At 40.6% G+C, this 19,593-nt stretch overlaps 1 protein-coding gene across 2 annotated transcripts in view; it reads left to right on the top strand.

Moving 5' to 3' along the window:
- The window catches only part of LOC122793380 (calcium uniporter protein, mitochondrial-like), a 1,332,984-nt gene that overhangs the window by 687,829 nt on the left and 625,562 nt on the right, over window positions 1–19,593 (top strand). The window lies entirely within an intron of this gene.

Here is a 19,593-nt window from a genome sequence, read left to right as displayed (position 1 = left end):
GGCTATGACCTGAATTGCTGTCTTACCCAATGTTAGCTGCACCTGAAGTATCTCTGATGCATTATGTTGGGCTACCAGTCTGGAGGTGTGTGCATCCTTTATGAATATGGAAACACCACTGCCTTTGGAGCTTCAGTCCAAGTTCTTAGGCTGAAAGTTGTGGAATGAGTTATAGCCTGGTAGTGCAGGGGTGCTTTCTGCTGCCTTGAACCAGGTCTCTGTTACAGCACAAATGTCGATGTTCTCCATTTTAAGGAGTGCCTCAAGTGAGTGTATTTTGAGATTTAGACTTCTAGCGTTGAGTAACATGACCCTCAGATTGCATTTATTTGTAGCTGTTATGGTGGTAATTTGGTCTTTGGAACACCACCTAAAAAAGGCACTACAGGGGTGGCAAGAGCCTTGGCCAGTATTAGGATGGCCAGGGGTGACAGATGCAGGCCATCTCTGCCAAAGCATCAAGGTCTGTTAATCATGGCACCCCAGACAGACAGATACTGGATCCCCTTAGAGTGACACCAGTTGTTGAAATCAATAATTTTCTGCTTGTACTGTGGTATCATTCTGGGTGACGGTAGGATGCTGCTAAGGGCTAGGGTCATACCCACCTGGGTACATAATCCAAGAGCTCCTCCATATCTCTTTTCATAAAGTCCAGGGAGGTATGTCTCAGGTCATTCACACCAACATGTACAATGACAGAGTCATATTTGTACCTGTTGTTGAGTGACCTGAGTGTGTGCATTATGTGCCAGTTCCTGGCAGCTGATTGTTACTTTCTCCTTATTCAACCTAGTTAGTGAGACATCAGTGTGCCTCACTATCGAGTCACCTATGACTAGTGTGTTGGGCATGCAGTTTTGCCTTAAGGGCTTTGGTTGAGTGGCACACTGTTTAGGAGAGTTATGTGTCTTGTGATTATTATTGTGTTGTGGTGGTCAAGTACATTTCTGCCTTGGAGGTCCCTGCTGATTGAGTAGATTTTTATTGAGAGCCTCCACAAAGGTGGGTGTGCGGTTTGTGTTTTTATGTGAAGGCAGTGCTGGAGTGTGTTACGAAGGGCTATGTGTTCCATGTGGTGTGCTGCAAATGTTGACCTTCTCCTCTTGCCCAGCTATTCCAGTCTTGGCTGGAGAGTGAGTGGCTTCCAGTTTGGATATATAAGTGCATCTCGCATGTCTGAGTGTTGGAAGGTAAGAGGAGAGGGTTGTTTGTGTACATGAGGCAGTTGCTACATTGTTGCATATGAGATGCATATACAAGGAATGTATTTGTGCTAACCAACAGTACTGCTATTTTTTTCTACTTCATCATATGTAAATAAGTAGAAAGGGACATGTTATTGACATTTGTCATCATTTGCAATCACAAAAAGGTGGTATATTAACTTTAACACATTTTAGAAAAATGTGTATCTTCGTGTAAATGTTAAACAGCATTGTAATAACACTCAAAATGCATAAGTGGCAAATGATAAAATAAATGTGATGGCATTTCATTAGTTCAAGGTCTATGATCCTAAGTTATACTCATCTACTACATGATTAAGGGCATGCTCACAAGGAGTTACAGTGATCACTACCATAACAGTAAGCAAACAATACAAACATGCAAGAAAATGCCATAACAGCAGTATGTCATAGAGTAATAAATTTTATGTAAGCCCTCATGTCCAGTACAGCTCTACAGTGTGAGAATAAGAATTACGACAATACATAAATGTTTGGAGAGAGACATGAAATAAAGAGCTTTATTATTTGGAAAATAAGTAATTCCTATAGGCAATCAATGACGTACTCAACATTTCCATCTTGCCAGACCCAGAAACATGACAGGACAAATATCAGAAAGCTCCATATCAGCCATTGACACCACAGAAATAAGCATATTGTTTGTGTCATAAAGAATACCCTTAAGAAGCTTACAGCACTTTCTTACTGTAATGCCTATGGACCTCTTACCTTGGAGCAAGATGCCTTAAAACATGGCCCTCTGACTGCACTATAACTACTTTCTTTGACTAGGCCACTCCTCTCTGACACAGTTATCTGACATACAGATGTTACCAGATTCAAACCTCTTCCTGCCTATCATACTACACACTATACAGCACTGTCTGTTGACTGTCTGCCACAGGAGATAGCAACGGAGCTTGTACTGAAATTAATGTGTGAAGTAAGTGGATTTTATGATAATTTGTACAATATTTATTTGTCAGAATGATGAAAAGGTGGTGCCTATGTTAATGCTCCCACCACTGTGAGCAGTCCAGTATCTATGTTTCCTGGCTAAGGAGGCTTTTTCCATAGTTTTTAATTACACTTTTCCAGAATTGAACTATACTTTATCTATGTAGATATGCTATACAAGTCAGTACTCAACACGTGTCACAGGAGCTCTCACGCCATGACATTCCCAGATCAATTGTTTTAGTGCCATGAACTCAGAAACTTTGTTTATATTTGTTTGTGCGACATAAATATGGCTAATAATAACTTGATGCAAATGTGTTTGTGTAATAACAGCACATTCACACAATGTTGCCCTTTGCCAAAATTGAACAGCAAGCATTAAAATCCACTCACTAACAAAATGTGCTTGAATCACAGCTGACACAGTAGAAATCTGAACACAACTGTGACACTCCACTTCTGTGAAGTTGTTACATCATATAATTGTGTTGCAAACAATTTATATGAGGTAAAAGGCATGGAATTGAAACTATACATATTATAACTGTGTTGTATGTCATGCATGCATAAAACCATAAGGACACACAATGCTTTAAGTCACTCACCCAGTGTGGGTTTTGAACACATGATTATGTGACTACAAATGCTGCAGTTATTTATTTATGTATTTATTTATTTATTAATTCATTTATTATTTATTACTTATTTACATTTGTTTACGGGGAAAGTCCAACTAGGCCAGAAGCCCATTTTTATTGGAGGCCCGGGGAGAAAAGCTCCACAAAAATACAAGCAATATACAATAATTAGATACTACAATAGTATACATACAGTAAGATGCAGAATACACATCTTCTAGTTAGTCTATACAAAGTAGTATTCAATACAGGTTTCTATTAGATACAGGTTATAAATGAAAAAAAAAGCATTTCAGTGAAGATCGCTGTGAGAAAAAATAAAGTTAGCAGTGTGTACATATTAAATAATAGTTATGACCAAATGAGATTTCCTTTACATATATATTTATTTTTGAGTAGTAATAAACACTGAGGAGAGGGAGAAAATGTGGTGGACAGTGTGTTGAGAGAGTTATAGATATCTTGTCAGTCAGGTTTGGCACAGGAGCATTGCCAGTTCCTGGATGGATGTTCAAATAGTAGTTGTTTAAAACTGGTAGATTCAGGTGTGTTTTGGAGGGTGTGAGGCAGAGAGTTCCATAATTTGGCAATTTGATTTGAGAATAGGGCTTTACCTTGAGTGTTGTTAGCTTTGTTTACTGTGAGAATGTTTCTGTCTGCAGATCTTAGACTTCCTGGGCATTAGTAGGGAACAACAAGTTCATTGAAGGATGGGAAACTGTCAGGATGGAAGATGATACTGTGTGTGAATTTAAGTTTTAGAGATGAGGAATGTTAGGTAGCTTGAGCCAATTTATGTAGAGCAATACAATGGTGTGTTTGGTGGGGAAGGATGGCTGCGAAATGGGCTATTTTGTTGGAGTAAGCTTCCAATTTGGTTAAGTCTGATTTTTTTTTAAGTTGGTAAAGAGGGGGAAAGCATATGAGAGTGTAACGAGGAGGAAGGTTCTGGATATGGTTAGTCTGGTATTGTCAGTGAGGAATGGCTTGTTTCTATACAGTGAGCCAAGTTTGATGTGAACTTTCTTAATTGTGGTGGCTATGTGTTGGTCAAATCTGAATTTGTTGTTAATTGTCACTCCAAGGAGTTTTGTATGCTCAACTGGTTGGATGACTGTGATTACATGATATTGTGAATAATAAATGCATCACAGTAGAATTGTTGCAGTAACTGTAAGATATTTTGGTGTTTGAAGGCTGTACATCATGTTATTGCTGAAAGGGTCATGTGTGCCAGTAATTTGTTTAAAAGACATTTGCTATTTTCCCCATGACATTGTCTAATGCTAGGTATGCCCAGACACACGTCATGTGTAATGCAGTCATTATGGTGATGGCAATCATACACAGTGTGTAGATAATCATGGATTCCAACACAAGCCTTACTAAGACAGCAACATACAGAACATTGTCTCATGTCCTCATGTCCAGGAGAAGGCCTAGTACTTCTCTTATGAAAGCCACAGTTCATCAGATGGCGTCATCAATGTCAAATAAAGCATTTATCTGTGAAAAATGAGCAGAAGTTCTTGTAAGAAGAATCCCCAGCTATACATGTACACTACAGATAACTGGGTGACAGCATTATTACCTACATATGCATTCATAGTCGCACTGACACAACTGAATATAAGGAGTAATGGTTGGATTTGTACACACTACCTAAGATCACAAGTACAGAATATATCGTAAGCATCATGTGAGATGTCGTTGGTTTACAATTGTGACAGTGCTCATTTGAATGGATGACATCACCATGGTTTAATACTGTGATATTTCTGCTAAAAATATAAGACAGTAATGGAAGGGCACAAAAACATTGTACAACTACACATCTTATATCTATTTCAAGGCTTTTAAACACAGCACAGTAGAGAAACAGATACAGTAGTCAGTTAGTGCTGCATTCAAACCACCTATCTAGTTAAACAGTCTAGACAGTACAGTATCAAAAGCCAGTGTCACCGGGTAAGTCATGATACATCTGTGAGAGAGTGCAATTTTGAAAGTCTGATGCAGTCATTGTGTTTACAAAATTAAGTTTTGCCTGGTAATACTAGAAATTTATATGGCAGCCTTCTGCCAGTAAAAAATAATTCTCCTAAGTGGAAGTGTACATAAGGGATGCTGTCACTGATACAATTGTAGATGACAGTACACACAGTCACAGTATTTAAGCAGTGCTGGATTCAACCCCTAACCTATCTGCCCTATCTAGTTACAGAACATAGAGACTACAGTATTAATTGAAAGCACCACAGCAGAAGTCTGAATTTTAAAGTGAGAGAGTGCACTTATAAAAGGATGATCTCATCAATGTGTTGCATAGAAGAGTTTTGTGGTAAAAGTGGAGTCCTTTCCAACTGTAATTTCCAACTGTAAATGTTTCTCCTAAATGGAAGTAGATAAAGGATTTCTGTTAATGAAGCTTTACATACATGAGTCTTGAGTGGCACACAAACACATGTAAATTCTACATTGCTGGATTCAAACGCAGTACATATCTAATTACAGACCCTGTAAAACACAATATTAACAACGAGCACCACAGAACAAGTCTGATTTTTAAAGTGAGGGACTGCACATATGAAAGGATTCCCTCAATTGTGTTTTGCAGAAATGTTGATTGTTGGATTAGTGAATAGGAAAACTTCTTCCACTTTAAATGCTTCTCCAGGGTGGAAGTAAATGCAGCATGTCTTTTGAAGAATCTCTAAGTACCTAATATTTAAGCTAAACATATGTTCACTATTGTAAGATTTGAACCTTTATCCTAACTGGTTACACAATCCAGAGAACACAGTATTACTGGCAGGCACCATAGCAGAAGTCTGTCTTTTAAGGGGATAGAGTGCAATTTTGTCAGGATGGCCTCATCATTATTTTGCAGAGAAGATGCTGGTTTAAAAAGTGTGATAAAGTGGAGAGGGAGCTGTGCTCAAAGTTAAATTTATTCCCTGTGTGGAAGTTGACACAGCACATCTGTGTTGGATGTCAAAAAATGTGAACACAAGACCAAGAATCACCAAAATCCACGGCCACAGTACCCAAATCTCCAAAAAATGTGGTTAGAAGCAGTAGGTTAAGAACAGTACATTTATTGGTACGTAATCTGAATCACACCAAACAGCAGCAAACAATAAACCAAGCGCTTTCGCTCGGTTATTACCGAGCTTCTTCAAGGTTAAAAAATCTGTTGTGTAGTCAGCCATGTTAAATACTAAATGCAAAATCACATGACATACCCCCCCATGTGAATCATCCCTAATCAGTTTCTTAAAAATACAGTGTGTATAAACTTTCCTTAAATATTAAATATATGTTCCAATCCAAAAATCAAACTCAACTTTAAATCCAGTAATGCCAAAAATGAAAATATATAATATATTACAACACATGTAAAAACACATAAAAAATAATAAAATAAATGGTAATGAAATAAATAAACATGACAGTAATAAATGTTAAACTAAACCATGAAAGTAAATAAATGTAACATCTTCATTACCAATACAGCACATGGTAACCAAACTAAGCTTGGTTTATTGTTTGCTGCTGTTTGGTGTGATTCAGATTACGTACCAATAAATGTGCTGTTCTTAACCTACTGCTTCTAACCACATTTTTTGGAGATTTGTGTACTGTGGCCGTGGATTTTGGTGATTCTACATCTGTGTTGGAGTTTTACTTATCTCACACTAGCAATGGATACAAATTCACCTCTGTCACATTCATACCCCCTACATATCCAGTTATAAAACCTAGAGAACAAATTATTAACTGCAAGTGCCACAAAAGAAGTCTGACTTTTATAGTGAGATAGTGCAGTTTTGACAGGACAAACTCATCAGCATGTTGCAGGGAAGATGATTGTGTTAAACGTGGGATAAAGTATAGAGGGAGGTGCGTGCAAAGTTAAATAGATGCATCACATTTGTCAGTGAAGCTTTATATACCTTACACTAGAGCCACACACACACACACACACACACACACACACACACACACGTTCACACCTGTTAGATTTGAACCTCCTACCCATCTAATTATGCAATTTACAAATCACAGTGTTAACAAAAATATGTCACAGGAGAAGTCTGACTTTTTTAAGGGGAGGGAGTGTACTTTTGACAGTATGAACTCATTGTCATGTTGCAGAGAGGATGATTACTGTTAAAAAGTGGAATAAAGTGCAGAGGGTGCTGTGTCCAAAGTTTTTCTTTTTTCTTCTGAGTTGAAGTAGACACAGCAACTCTGCTGTTGAAGCTTTACTCATCCAATAATATAAATGAACACGTGCACACAAGTTTATCGCTGTCAGATTTCAACCCCATACCTATCAATTACAAAACCTAGAAGTTGCAGTATTAACTGCAAGTGCCACTGAAAAAGTCTTATTTTATATAGTGTGAGAGTACACTTTTGATAGGATGACTTCATTAATGTGTTGCAAAAATGAGTATGTTACAAGTGGGATGATGTAGAGAGGAAGCTGTGTTCAAAGTTACAGTTTTATCCTGGGTGGAAGTGGACACAAAACATTTGCTGTTGAAGTTGTATTTATCTGACACAAGAACAACACACTCACACAAGTTCACCACTGTCAGATTCAAACCACCTTCCTACGTTATAAAATCTAGAGAACACGGTGTAGGAGATGCAAGCAGCAAAGAAGATGTCTGGCTTTAAAGATGTGAAAATGCACATTGGTAAGTATTAAAACATCACTGTTTTGATAATCTGCTAGTTTGATTCACAGGTTTTGTGGAATATGTATGTGTCTGGACAAGCTGGCATAACATTGCTGTGCTTGTCCCATGTAATTACATACATATGTGATAACATCTACTGTCATTCATGTACATTGCATTACTATAAGTGATATGCACCTTTTTTTACATCACGGTATTTTAATGACAATCACAATTCTAAAGGGATGGATTGTCAAGCAAGCATTTATGACAGTTCATCCAGGATGACTGTATGCAAATGCTAACCATTTACATTGCAGTTCTATTGTCTCATGCTTGACAATGAACCTTGACAGTACAAACAGATGGCTCAAAATACAACAGTGCACTATGGAATAACACTGATGGATTATGTGTGAAAAGGTTACACATCACTGTAACAAAGTCGCAAGTGTAAAATGTTGGAGTATAGACATATAGTAATAGACTGAATTAAATGAGTCAACATTACTGTGAAATCCAGATGCCTTGGATTTAAAATTCCAGTAACCAATACAGGAGTTGTACAACCTGACCACATAATTCCTTGTTGTAATTTTTTTTAACTCTGTCCCTAAACCACACTACTGGCAAGCTCATTTGCATTGTTGATGGAAAAATATTAACACATGCATTATCATATCCTGAGTTGTTGAACTTAGAATGGGAATTAGCAGAACTCTGTGGCGCTCTGTGCCAGCCTTGGTGCAAATTAGCACTACACACATACAACCATATCTGAATCTGATATAGTACATCAAAGATATGTATTATGGTCATGTTTTATGTTTCATGTGTGATGATATACACATTTGTCATGACAGTTGTAATTCTTCACTCCTTATATGTATGATACAGGTGTATAATGAAACAAATGAGGGACCAAGCATGTTATTGCTGATGGAAACATGTCTTATGGGAACAGTATTGAATGAAGGAGGTTTATTTGATGTCACAGAAGGGGTGGGAAAGGGGGAGTCATTTGGAGAAAGGGATACACATGCAGAGATACTTAATAAACTAGTTTATGGTTCATTCCTGCACATATTTCTGTTGTGTTGTGCTAACTTGCTTTTTCTGAACTATATAAATGTATAAAATGAATCTATGGCTTTTCCAAATACCTCCAATTGTCAATGGCTCTTAAGATATTCTCAAGGGTAGGGATGACAAAAAAAAACATTAACATCCAGAAGTGTGTATAGGTTCATAGGTAGGTACTAGGTTATCGGCCCAAGGGCCTATGTAAGCCTAGCCAACAAGGTTCCCTGGCTTATGCCACCAAAGAGAGTTATTTTCCTGTGTGACTGTTGAGCACAGACACAGTAGTGATCCCCGGGGTGTATTTCCTATTTCCCATCCACTCATCAAGATTTTTCTTGAAGAGTGCTAATGAAGAACTTTGCTTGACATAGATGGGTAACCTGTTCCAGAGTATGGAAAGTCTCTGGGACAGGAATCTATTCCTCCAGCATGTCCTGTTTATTGTGTTGACAAGGTTTAGGTCCCTAGAGCGTGTAGCTCAGAGGGATTGTGATTTCTTTAGGTGTAGCATGTCCAACAGTTCTAGGTTTGACATAGCTTTATATGTTAGACAGAGATCACCTCGGAGTAGGTGATATGCTACAGAGTAAAGCTGGAGTTTTTTTTTGGCTGTCAGTATAGGACATTTGTTTGAGGCCAGTAATCCTCTTTGTGAGGTACTTCTGTGGCCTTTCCAACTGCTGCAGAGTTCTTGTGAGGTACATTCCAAAAGGGGCATTGTACTCTATAATGGGACTAATGAGTGTCGAGTAGAAGGGAACAATGATCGCTTTTTTCCTGGATGAGAACCCTTTTATGATGAGGTGTGCCACATAGAAGGACTTCCTGACTACTGTGGTGATGCGACTATCAAAGGAGAGACTACTGTCCACCTGAGTCCCAAGGTCTCTTATCACACATTTGGTGTGAAGTAGATTGCTGCCTATGTGGTAGCTCATGGGTACATAGTTTTTACCAAAGGGGATGACACTGTACTTTTTGGCATTGAGCTTGAGGCCATGGCTCTGACATCAAGCATCTGTCTCACCGAGGCCCTTCTGTAGGATATCCACATCATTTGGGGACTTGACTATGGCTCCTAGTTTGCAGTCATCTGCGAACTTTGTTATCCAGAGGCTATCTGTGTTAGCCTGTACTTCAGAGAAGTAGATACAAAACAGGAGAGGTCCCAGGACGGAACCCTGTGGTACTCTACTTGTCACTGCATTGAGGTCAGATTTGGAGTCTGCAACTTTTACAGTGTGGGTTCTGTCAGTGAGCCAGTTGGCAACCCATCTTGTGATGTAGGGATTTATACCTGGTTTAGTGAGTTTAGCTATAATTCCAGAATGGGTATAGTGTCAAAGCCTTGGCGAGGTCAAGATAGGCTGTGTGAACCACCTTACCCTCATCTACGGCTTTGGTGACTGCCTCAAAGAAGTCAATCAGGTTCAGGAGGCATGATCTGCTTTTCACAAACCCAAACTGGGTGAGATCCAGAGTTTCGAGGTTACCAGTGTCTTTGTTTATGAGTTCCATGATGATACGTTCCATGGCCTTGCAGACCAGGCTCATCAGGCTAATAGGTCGATAGAGGCCGGGATCAGTGGTGGCTCACCCTTTGTGGAGTGGGATAACTGTTGCTGTGCACATTCAGTGGGCACAAAGCCTGATGTGAGGCTATTATTGAACATGGTGCTTAAGTGGAGAGCCAGTTTGTTCTGAAGTTCATGTAAAATGCAGCCTGGGATGTTGTCCGGTCCCATGGATGCTGTGTTTTTGGCTTTAGAGAGTGCAGCTTCTACCTGCATAGTTGTGATTACAGGGACTCTGCATTCTTCCTGTATAGATATGGGCCCTTTAGGGGGTGAGAGGGGGGTAAGGTTAGCACTGAACTCATCTGCCAGGATGTTTGCAATATCAGTTGGTTCTATAATTTTCATGCCTTTGTGCTGTAACTCAGAGCAGATCTGGGTGTTGCCATCAAGATTCTTGACATAGCTATAGAATGCTTTGTGGTTGTCCTTAGAATTAGTGGTGATTTTGTTTTCATAGCTAGCTTTGGAGGATCTTATAAGGGATCTCAGCATCTTACTGAGGCTAACCAGGGAGCTTCTCCACTTATGGGATTTTACTCTCTTTTGCAACAGTTTCTTCCTTCTGTTGTACAGTTTGTTTATGGCAGGGGACCATCAGATTGGCTTCCTTTTTTTGGAGGATAGCGTCTTGGTTCTGTTTGGGATAGCACGATCCATGCACTCGTGTAAGTACTTACTGAGTGCATTTCTGTAGGATTCAGCAGTTGTAACTGTATTGTCCATCTGCATGGGTGTCATGAAGTTCATCACTTCTATCTTAAGAAGCATAAAGTTGGCTTTGGAGAAATTTTTTACCTTGGTTTCCTTAATGGGGGGTGGGGGCAGAGGCAGGATGTGGATATCAAGTGTGATTAGCTTATGGTCGGATCGGACCAACAAGGAGTTGACTTCAGGTTTGGAACACCGGCCACTCATGTTGGTAATGACTAGGTCTTGGATATTGTTGCCCTTGGTGGGAGTGTTGATAAGTTGATCCAGGGCATTGGAGTTTATGAATTTCAGAAAGTGTTGAGTTAAGAAGTTGGTACATGAGTAGTTTTCACAGCTAATGATGGGGTAGTTGAAGTTGCCCATTATTAGGGAGTTTGGTTGAACCATAATATTTTCCAGTACATCAAGAAAAGAGGAGTGGGAATCCTGGGGCATGGTGGGGGATCTGTAGCAAGCTACATTTTGGATTGCAGTTTTGCCAGAGTTAGTTGCACTTGGATATCCTCTGATGCATTATGCTGAGCAACTAGCCTGGAGGTGTGGATATCCTTAATGAATATGGACACACCTCCGCTTTTGTTGTTTCGGTCCAGGTTACATGGCCGAAAAGTGTGGTATGAGTTATAGCCTGGTAGTGCAGGGTGCTCTCTGTAGCCTTGAACCAGGTCTCAGTCACTGCACAGATATCGATGTTCTCCATTTTAAGGAGTGCCTCGAGTGAGTGCAGTTTGAAATTTAGACTTCTACCATTGAGTAACATTACCCTCAGTTTTTGCTTGCCTGTTCCTGTTACAGTGGTGAAGTTGTTATTTGAACCTTGTCTAAAAAGGCACTATAGAGGCAGCGAGAGCCTTAGCCAGTATCTGGAATCCCAGGGGTGACAGGTGCAGGCCATCTATGGCAAAGCATTGTGGTCTGTTGATCATGTCATCCCAAGCAGACAGATACTGGATTCCATTAGAATGACACCAGAAGCTTAGTCAATAATTTTGTCCTTGTACTGCGGTATCATTCTGGGTGATGGCAGAATGCTACTCAGTGCTAGGGTCATACCTGCCTGGGGTACAAGATCGGAGAGCTCTTCCATGTCTCTTTTCATGTAGTCCAGGGAGGTACGTCTCAGGTCATTTACACCAACTATGGACAATGACAGAGTCATATTTGTACTTGTTGTGGAGTGACCTGAGTGCGTGGGTTATGTGGCGGATCCTGACACCCAACAGGCAGCTGACAGTAACCTTCTCCTTGTTTAGCCTGGGGAGTGGGACATCAGTGTGCCTGTCTCTAGAGTCACCTATGACTAGTGTGTTTGGTATGTTGTTTTGCCTTATTGGCTGTGGTTGAGTGGCACGCTGAGTCTGTGGGCTATGTGTCATTTGGGTTGTGTTGGGGGATAGAGGTTCCTTGTGTTTCTGGTTTTGAGGTCTCTGTTGCTTAGACAGATTATTATTGAGAGCCTCCGTGAATGTTTTTGTGTTACTATGTGTGGATTTTGGTGGTGTAGATTTAGTGAGACTATGTGATGAGTGTGGTGTGGTGCAACTGTTTACCTTCTCCTCATGACTGTCAAGTTCAGTCTTGGTCGGGGAGAGCTTTACCTCCAGTTTGGATAGATAAGTGCATCTCTCACAGGTTGTAGCTTTGGGTGGTAGGAGGAGAGGGTTGTCTGTGTACATGAGGCAATTTCTACATTGCCTCCAGATGCCCAGATTCATCAGATATACAGGAGAGAACACCCTTGGACATGCCTAAATAAAAAAATATTTTCTTCTAGATAAGTGAGGAAAGTGAGTATAAGAGCTGTTTTCCTCTACGCAAGTGAGAAAAGTTAGTACAAAAACTGTTTTCCACTAGGTAATGAGGAAGATTGAGTGTTATAGTAATTAGTAGCTTATTTAGTGCTTACGAGTTCTGAATAAGTGCTGAGCACGAATAAGCAAATTTAAGTGCTAAAACTAAGAATATCTATCTGCACTCGATGAGTTACAGGACAGAAACAAGTGCAAATGCAGGCTTTCAAATGAGAAAGTTGAGAGAGATGGAGAGATTGCCCAAATGGCCAAAAACTACAATTTCTGGGCCAGAACCACTCCTTAAGTGGTAGACAAGTTACCTAGTGCTTACCACTCCCACCGATAAGCAAGATGGCTTCGTTCCAACACAGAAAGGCTTGGGGGGCTCAGAAGCTTATATAAAGTCCTGGATACAACAAATCTGTATCTGGAACACTAATTACAGGAAAGGTAGGAAACAGGGTTACAGTTTTTTTTTTTTTTTTACAGAAAAATAGCAAAAACAGTAGTAAAAACAATTCACATGCAGTGCAAGCTAGCTCACCTGAGTTTGTAGCAATATTAGACCAAACACAGTTTAAAAAATGCAATTAAATTAAAAAGGACTAAAAGCAAGTGCAGAAAGAGTTTATTAGGTAGAATGTGGTAAAGAGATGGGACTGGGGGAGTGTCCCAGATCAAATCTACAGTGGGGTTGGCAACTGCAAAAGCCACCAAATTTAAACTACAAACCAAAAATAGGGAGGGTGGATGGGACAAAACAGTTTCAACAGAGATCTAAGCAACAACTAACAGTACAAACTCTAAAACCAAAAAATATAGTCAGCTCTGTATATTTGCAGATAGATTGGAAAGCAGTCTCTCAGAACAGGGAGACAACAGTTTCAACAGAGATGTAAGCAACAATTAACAAACTCTATAACCAAAAAATATATACTCAGCTCTCTATATTTGCAGATAGTCTGGAAGGCAGTCTCTCAAAACACAGGTTCCAGCAATTAAATGCAGGCTGTTACTAACAGGTCAAATTTTATGCATATTTTATGTATATCATTTGAAACTCTGTACACTTCATATTTATTGCTGCGTACAATAAAGTTTTTCAGATATGGATAAACCACTGGATTTACTATTCCTCCATGTAGGACTAGCTTAGACCTGCATGGAGGTGGCCGTTTAGGAGCAGGATGGCAGCGCACCATGCATAGTAATGAGGCGTGCCACCTGAGCTCCTAATCTTACATGGAGCATGTAACCATGCAGGGGGCATGCCTGAGAGCAGAGCTCTCAGAATATACATGCCCCTGCAATGAAGAACAGCAGAAATGGCTAAGAAATGAGTGAGACCACTCATAGGTGTCTGCATATCCCCACCAACAGTCTCCCTTGTGCACAACATCAAAAGTAAACAGAAATAAAATGAACAGACCCATTTCTTTTTTTTTTTAATCCGATTAAAGCTAACTATGGGTGCACGGGTGTGCCCATCACTTAGCTACAGTTAAGGCAGCTTAAATGGCTGAAGAGGATAATAAGGAAGATATATGCAAATGAAGCAGCATAACAATAGTGTAGTGGGCAGAGCATTTGCCTTACGAGCAAGCATTCCCAGTTTGAGTCCCACTGCAGCACATTTCATTTTCCATGGCAAAGCATGTTATGACTAATATTTATGTTGCATAACTCACTAAATAACATATATTTATGAACTGGAGTACTGCAGTAAATGCACATGTGAGGTGTCAGTATCATAATGAATAAAGCACTAGTAAGCATTTTTAAGCACCAATAAGCAGTAGTACACATATTTAAGCACTAGTAAGTGGGTTTAAGCCCTTTTGCGCAGAGGTAAGCAATGCGCACACAGGTTAAGCAATTCTGAAGCAACGCTATAAGCATATGTAACCAGAGGTTAGCACTGCTTACCCTAGTGCAAACCCGCTTACAACTGCTCAAAAGTGCCTTAATCACTCTGTATTCAATGGCCCTTGTTCTGCCCATAAACAAAATAAACAGCCATGCAGGACTTGACTCTAGGACCCTATACACCATAGTCACAGAAGTTAACCACCAAGCCATCACAGAAGTACAGAAGAATAAGATATCAGCAAACAAGTCTTCACCATAGTAAAATCAAACTGAACCTGTGAAAAGAATCAGCATACAGACATATGTGCATTAACCCACTACATAACATAAATATGTGAACTGCAGTACAGCAGTAAGCCTAGAAGTCAGGTGTAATTGTAATAGAGTGTTGAAGTCCCCAGTAAAATACAAGGACCCCATACAGTGTATGTACACATGAATCATGGATACCAGACATACATATAAGGTGTAATGAATAATAATTCAATGCCAAAAAGGAATTATAATGCAAAGTCTAATGTAAGCAATGCTAAGCATTGCACAGGCCAGCTTAGGAGGTGTAATCAATGTGTAGGCTAGCTAAATCAGTGTGCCCAGAGGTATACCCCTTTAAAAAAGCCAACCCTAGGTAAGCAGGTTTGCCCATAGCCTAGCCTTTTCAAAACCAGCCAATCATAGAATACTGTGGTAAATTGGCCCTACTTAAACCCATGAGGTAGGAATACATCTCATAACTGTTTGTAGCTTCCCCTTGCAGGCACCATGTCAGGAAGGGGAGAAGGTGTGCGCTTTCATGTGCAGCGCTGGTGCATCTAGGCGTCCATAGTCATGGCAGGACTCCTTGTCAAAGACCATGATCAGAGACTGCTGCAAGGCCAGTACCAGGGCTCCCAATATAAGGCGGAGTCCTGGGACCATCTCACCCATGATCTCACCAGTGCCACTGGCATACCCCAAACTACTGAGCAGGTCAGTCATCACTATGCCGACCTGAAGCAGCGTTAGGGGGACCTCTTGGAGCAGTGCATCCAAGAGGCTATAGTGGAAGGGATGTTCCAGTTGTTTGTAAGTATCACTCCACTATGTGTGTAATAATTGCCAGCTCATGTATATCATGGATAGGTATGGCTAAATATTCCTCTTATGTCCCCCACAGCTGTAATGGAGTGGGCCACGAAACAGGAGGCCCACGTCAGTCACCTGGCATGGTTTCGATGTGAGGCAGGTCAGTAATACTCATTAATTTACTGTCATAGGAAATAAAACTAAAAGTAGTAGTAAATCAATTGCCTGTATAAATCCTGTATTGTTCAAGCAAGTACTGCATACACCAGAGAATATGGCAGGAAGAGTCTCATACAGTTTGTATATAAATAAAAGGGTAACAGCCTGACAATAAAGGTCTAACTGCTGGACTGCATGTGTATACTCTGGTATCATATGGTAATGTAGATTTCCAATCATGTAATAGTACAGTTGTGTTAAGCACTGTTACCGACACCGTGCACCATAAATTGAATGTATAGGAATGCCTGTATATGACTGGTGCAATCCCAAGAAGCCATTTAGTACAACTGAGAGACACATAGACAGAAAACAGGGAAAATGCAGGCAACAAAACCCAAATAGCGCATGCAATTGAGATATGTGAACTGTTGATTTTTTAGCACACACAGCCATGATTCGAATCCTGCCAGTGGTAGTAGTCTGCATACAGAATCATATCCCACAACTGTACAGATATGTCCAGCATGTCCAGTAAAGTGGCCCATATCTGTTGCCTATCAATCTCTTCCCCTGAGAAATCAATGGGATGATCCCAGAATTATAGGCAGCAAACAGGAAATACAGCTGATTGACACACATCTATGAGAACAAAGCTGGCACACTGGCAACTCCTCAAAATCTTATGAGACTAATAAGCCACATATGTCCCTTTTACACCCCAAGTTGTCAAGCTGTGGACAGAGTGTGTACAGTAACAGAGTGAGATGTATGTGCATAATAGTAATGTGGAATCTGGTACTGTGTGTGGGAACATTCAGGTAGTGCTAACAAACATTTCTCCCACAAGTCTGCCTAGATACCAACCCTGTTCCCAGAAATACAAGAATGATACCCTGTACTGGTACTGTTTACATTGGTATTGTATGGCACTGCGACTGATGCAGTTGCTCTGAATAATGAGGTATTACACATCACTGTCACCCACACTGTCCTACAAAATATTACTGTCTAGAAGATCTGTATAAGAGTGCTGTAATACAAGGTGAGAATGCAAAAGCACAGGGGATTAATAAGACAGAAAGCAGATAGGAGATGTACAGCAATATCTATATAGCAGACACAACTGTGATGGGCAGTGTTTAAGTTGTAGCAGACAAAGCCATGGTCTGAATCCTGGAAGTGGATGTATTCTGCATGAGAATCATACCCCACAACTGTACAGATGAGGCCAGAATGTCCAGTATATGGGCCCATATCTGCTGCCTGTCCCCCTGTCCTCCTGGTAAGTCTGTGGAATGATCCCAGATGTTTAGTCAGCAAACAGGGAATACAAGTGATTGTCAAACATCTATGAGAACAAACCTGTCACTGTAGCAACCCCTGAATATGTTAGGAGAGTAATATGCCAAGTATGTCCTATCTATACCCCCATGTTGTCAAGCTGTGACCAGAGTGTGCACAATAACAGAGTAAGATGTATATGCATAATACTAATGTGTAATCTGGAAGTTTGTGTTGTAACAATCAGGTAGTGTTAACAAACATTGCTCCCATGGGTATGTCGGATACGAACACTGTGCTGATAAATAAAGACTATTATAACCTGTACTGGTACTGTTCACTCTGGAATTGTAGGGAATTGTGAGTGTTGCAGTTTCTCTTAATAATAAAGAATCACTGATCACTGTCACCCACACTGTGCTGCATAATATAACTGTAGGAAAGCATGTATATGTGTGTGTCAGGTCACTAAAGGTTGAAGAGGGAAATATTCTAGATATGTCCCAGCACACCTGCATGCAGTCAACACATGGACAGAGTCTGTGCAGAAATAGTTGTATAGCTATGTGCACATCAACCTGGGAGTATGTGTAGAAACAGTTAGTTGGTGTTAACAGACATTCCCTCCACAGGTATACCAGATAAGAGGTGTATACTGCAGGTAAAACCAGTTCATGTCTAATGATGATGACAGCCATATCACTGTCCAAGCTAAGGCTATAAGGTAGTGTAGCAAGACTTGTAAAGTACAGATAACAGTACCGACCAGGAAAGTAATGTGGACTACAGGAATATACTAGTTGTTAATTGACATCCCCCCCCATCATATCTCCAACAATAATCAACATACCCACCCCAAATGGTATGTAGAGACCCCTTTGTTCAGATAATGTCCAATTGTTTGATAAATATTTTAATTGTTCCCATGCATGTGCTATATTGAATTATTCCAACATTGTTGGTATGGTGCCATCATTGTACCTGCATGCTGTTCTTATTACCACTGTGGTTCGATATATGCATGTGTTCTGTTTGCTATGCAACTGTTCCATATCTGGTTTCTGGGTTAATGGGAATATCTATGCATGCTGTTATACCTAACCCTGGAATGTGTTGACTATTACTAACCCACATATGATGATGAAATCTAAACACTATAGCATGTTTTGGAAGACCGGTCCCAGTGGACCCACCTGCCCCACCTCAGCTGGCCATGGCACCGGGCACCAGCATGTCTGGAGCCCAACCCGGGATATCCCTGTTTGTTGGTCCTGCACCACCTTCAGGTGGAACTGCCTCAGGGGGTGGGGCTCACCCCCCCTTGGGAGTGGGGGTAGACAATTACCTGTCACCCGTGGCCAGGTTGGGGCTGTGGTGCACAGAGAGATCAACCAGCAGCTTGGTGATCTTCTAAGCCAGCTCGCGGGCCACGTGTCACAACTAGAGAGTCAGTCTGCCTCTGGGACTCAGCCCCCAGCACAGCCACCATCGATGCTGTGAAGGTACAGTGGTGACTGCCTATGGGTGAGGACCTCAGTCCCACTGTTTCCACTAGGGGACTCATGGGCAGACAATTTCCCAGCACCCCTCCCCATCAAGGTGTTTGTCCTCCACATTTGTCATATACTGCCCCTGTGTGTGTCTTGTTTGTCTTGTCTGACCTACCCAACCTACCTCCCCAAATATACCTACTACCCCTCCCCAACATCCCACTCTCAATTGAAAAAATAAAAAAGGGCCATCTGTTCCCAAAAGAAAAAATCTCGCTCCATACATAGCTGTCCATTTTGTGCACGTGTCCACTGGACACATGTAATCCAGTCTAATTGGCATCACAACTTATTATTGTTGTCCTCACTCCCTCCCAGTGGTTTGAGTGTCCAAATCTACCTCCAAGTTCAGTGTACATGCACAGCTGTTGCTGTAGAAGAAATGAGTAGCTATGGACCTTCTCTATACACTTCCTGCACATCCCTGGTTATTTTCCCTACTGTCTTTCCATCTTTATGCCCCTTTTTTCACCACTTTCCTATCAATCCCTTTTTCTTTTAAAGAAATTAGTGCGTGAGTAAGCGGGAGTAAGCACTTTTAAGCAGCAGTAAGTGGGTTTAAGCCTGTTTGAGTGGGAGTAAGCAATGCTTACACTGGTTAAGCAAATTAGAAGCTGAGTATAAGAAATTGTAAGTGGAAGTTAGCAGTGCTTACCTTCAAGCAAACCAGTGCAAACCCGCTTACAACTGTTGAAAAGTGCCTTAATCACTCTATATCATACGGCCCTTGTTCTGTCCAGCAACAAAATAAACAGCCTCTGCAAGGCTCGAAGCCAGGAACCTGCATACCATAGACAAAGTGATTTACCACTAAGCCATGTCAGATGTACATAACACTGATGTATTCACAAACGTATCATCTAGCCCAGTCATTCATCAGTGCAGAGAATGTATTCCAACATGTAGATGTATGCATGTGTGTAAATATATTAATATCTAAACGGGTACAATATATCTATATATGTATATACATATATATAT

Source organism: Protopterus annectens, chromosome 2.part0 (genome assembly GCF_019279795.1).
Source record: "Protopterus annectens isolate FY-2018-M chromosome 2.part0, PAN1.0, whole genome shotgun sequence".
In the NCBI taxonomy this organism is placed as follows: Eukaryota; Metazoa; Chordata; order Ceratodontiformes; family Protopteridae; genus Protopterus; species Protopterus annectens.
The sequence above is the reverse complement of the archived record's forward strand: the minus strand, read 5'-3'. Positions and strand labels throughout refer to the sequence as shown.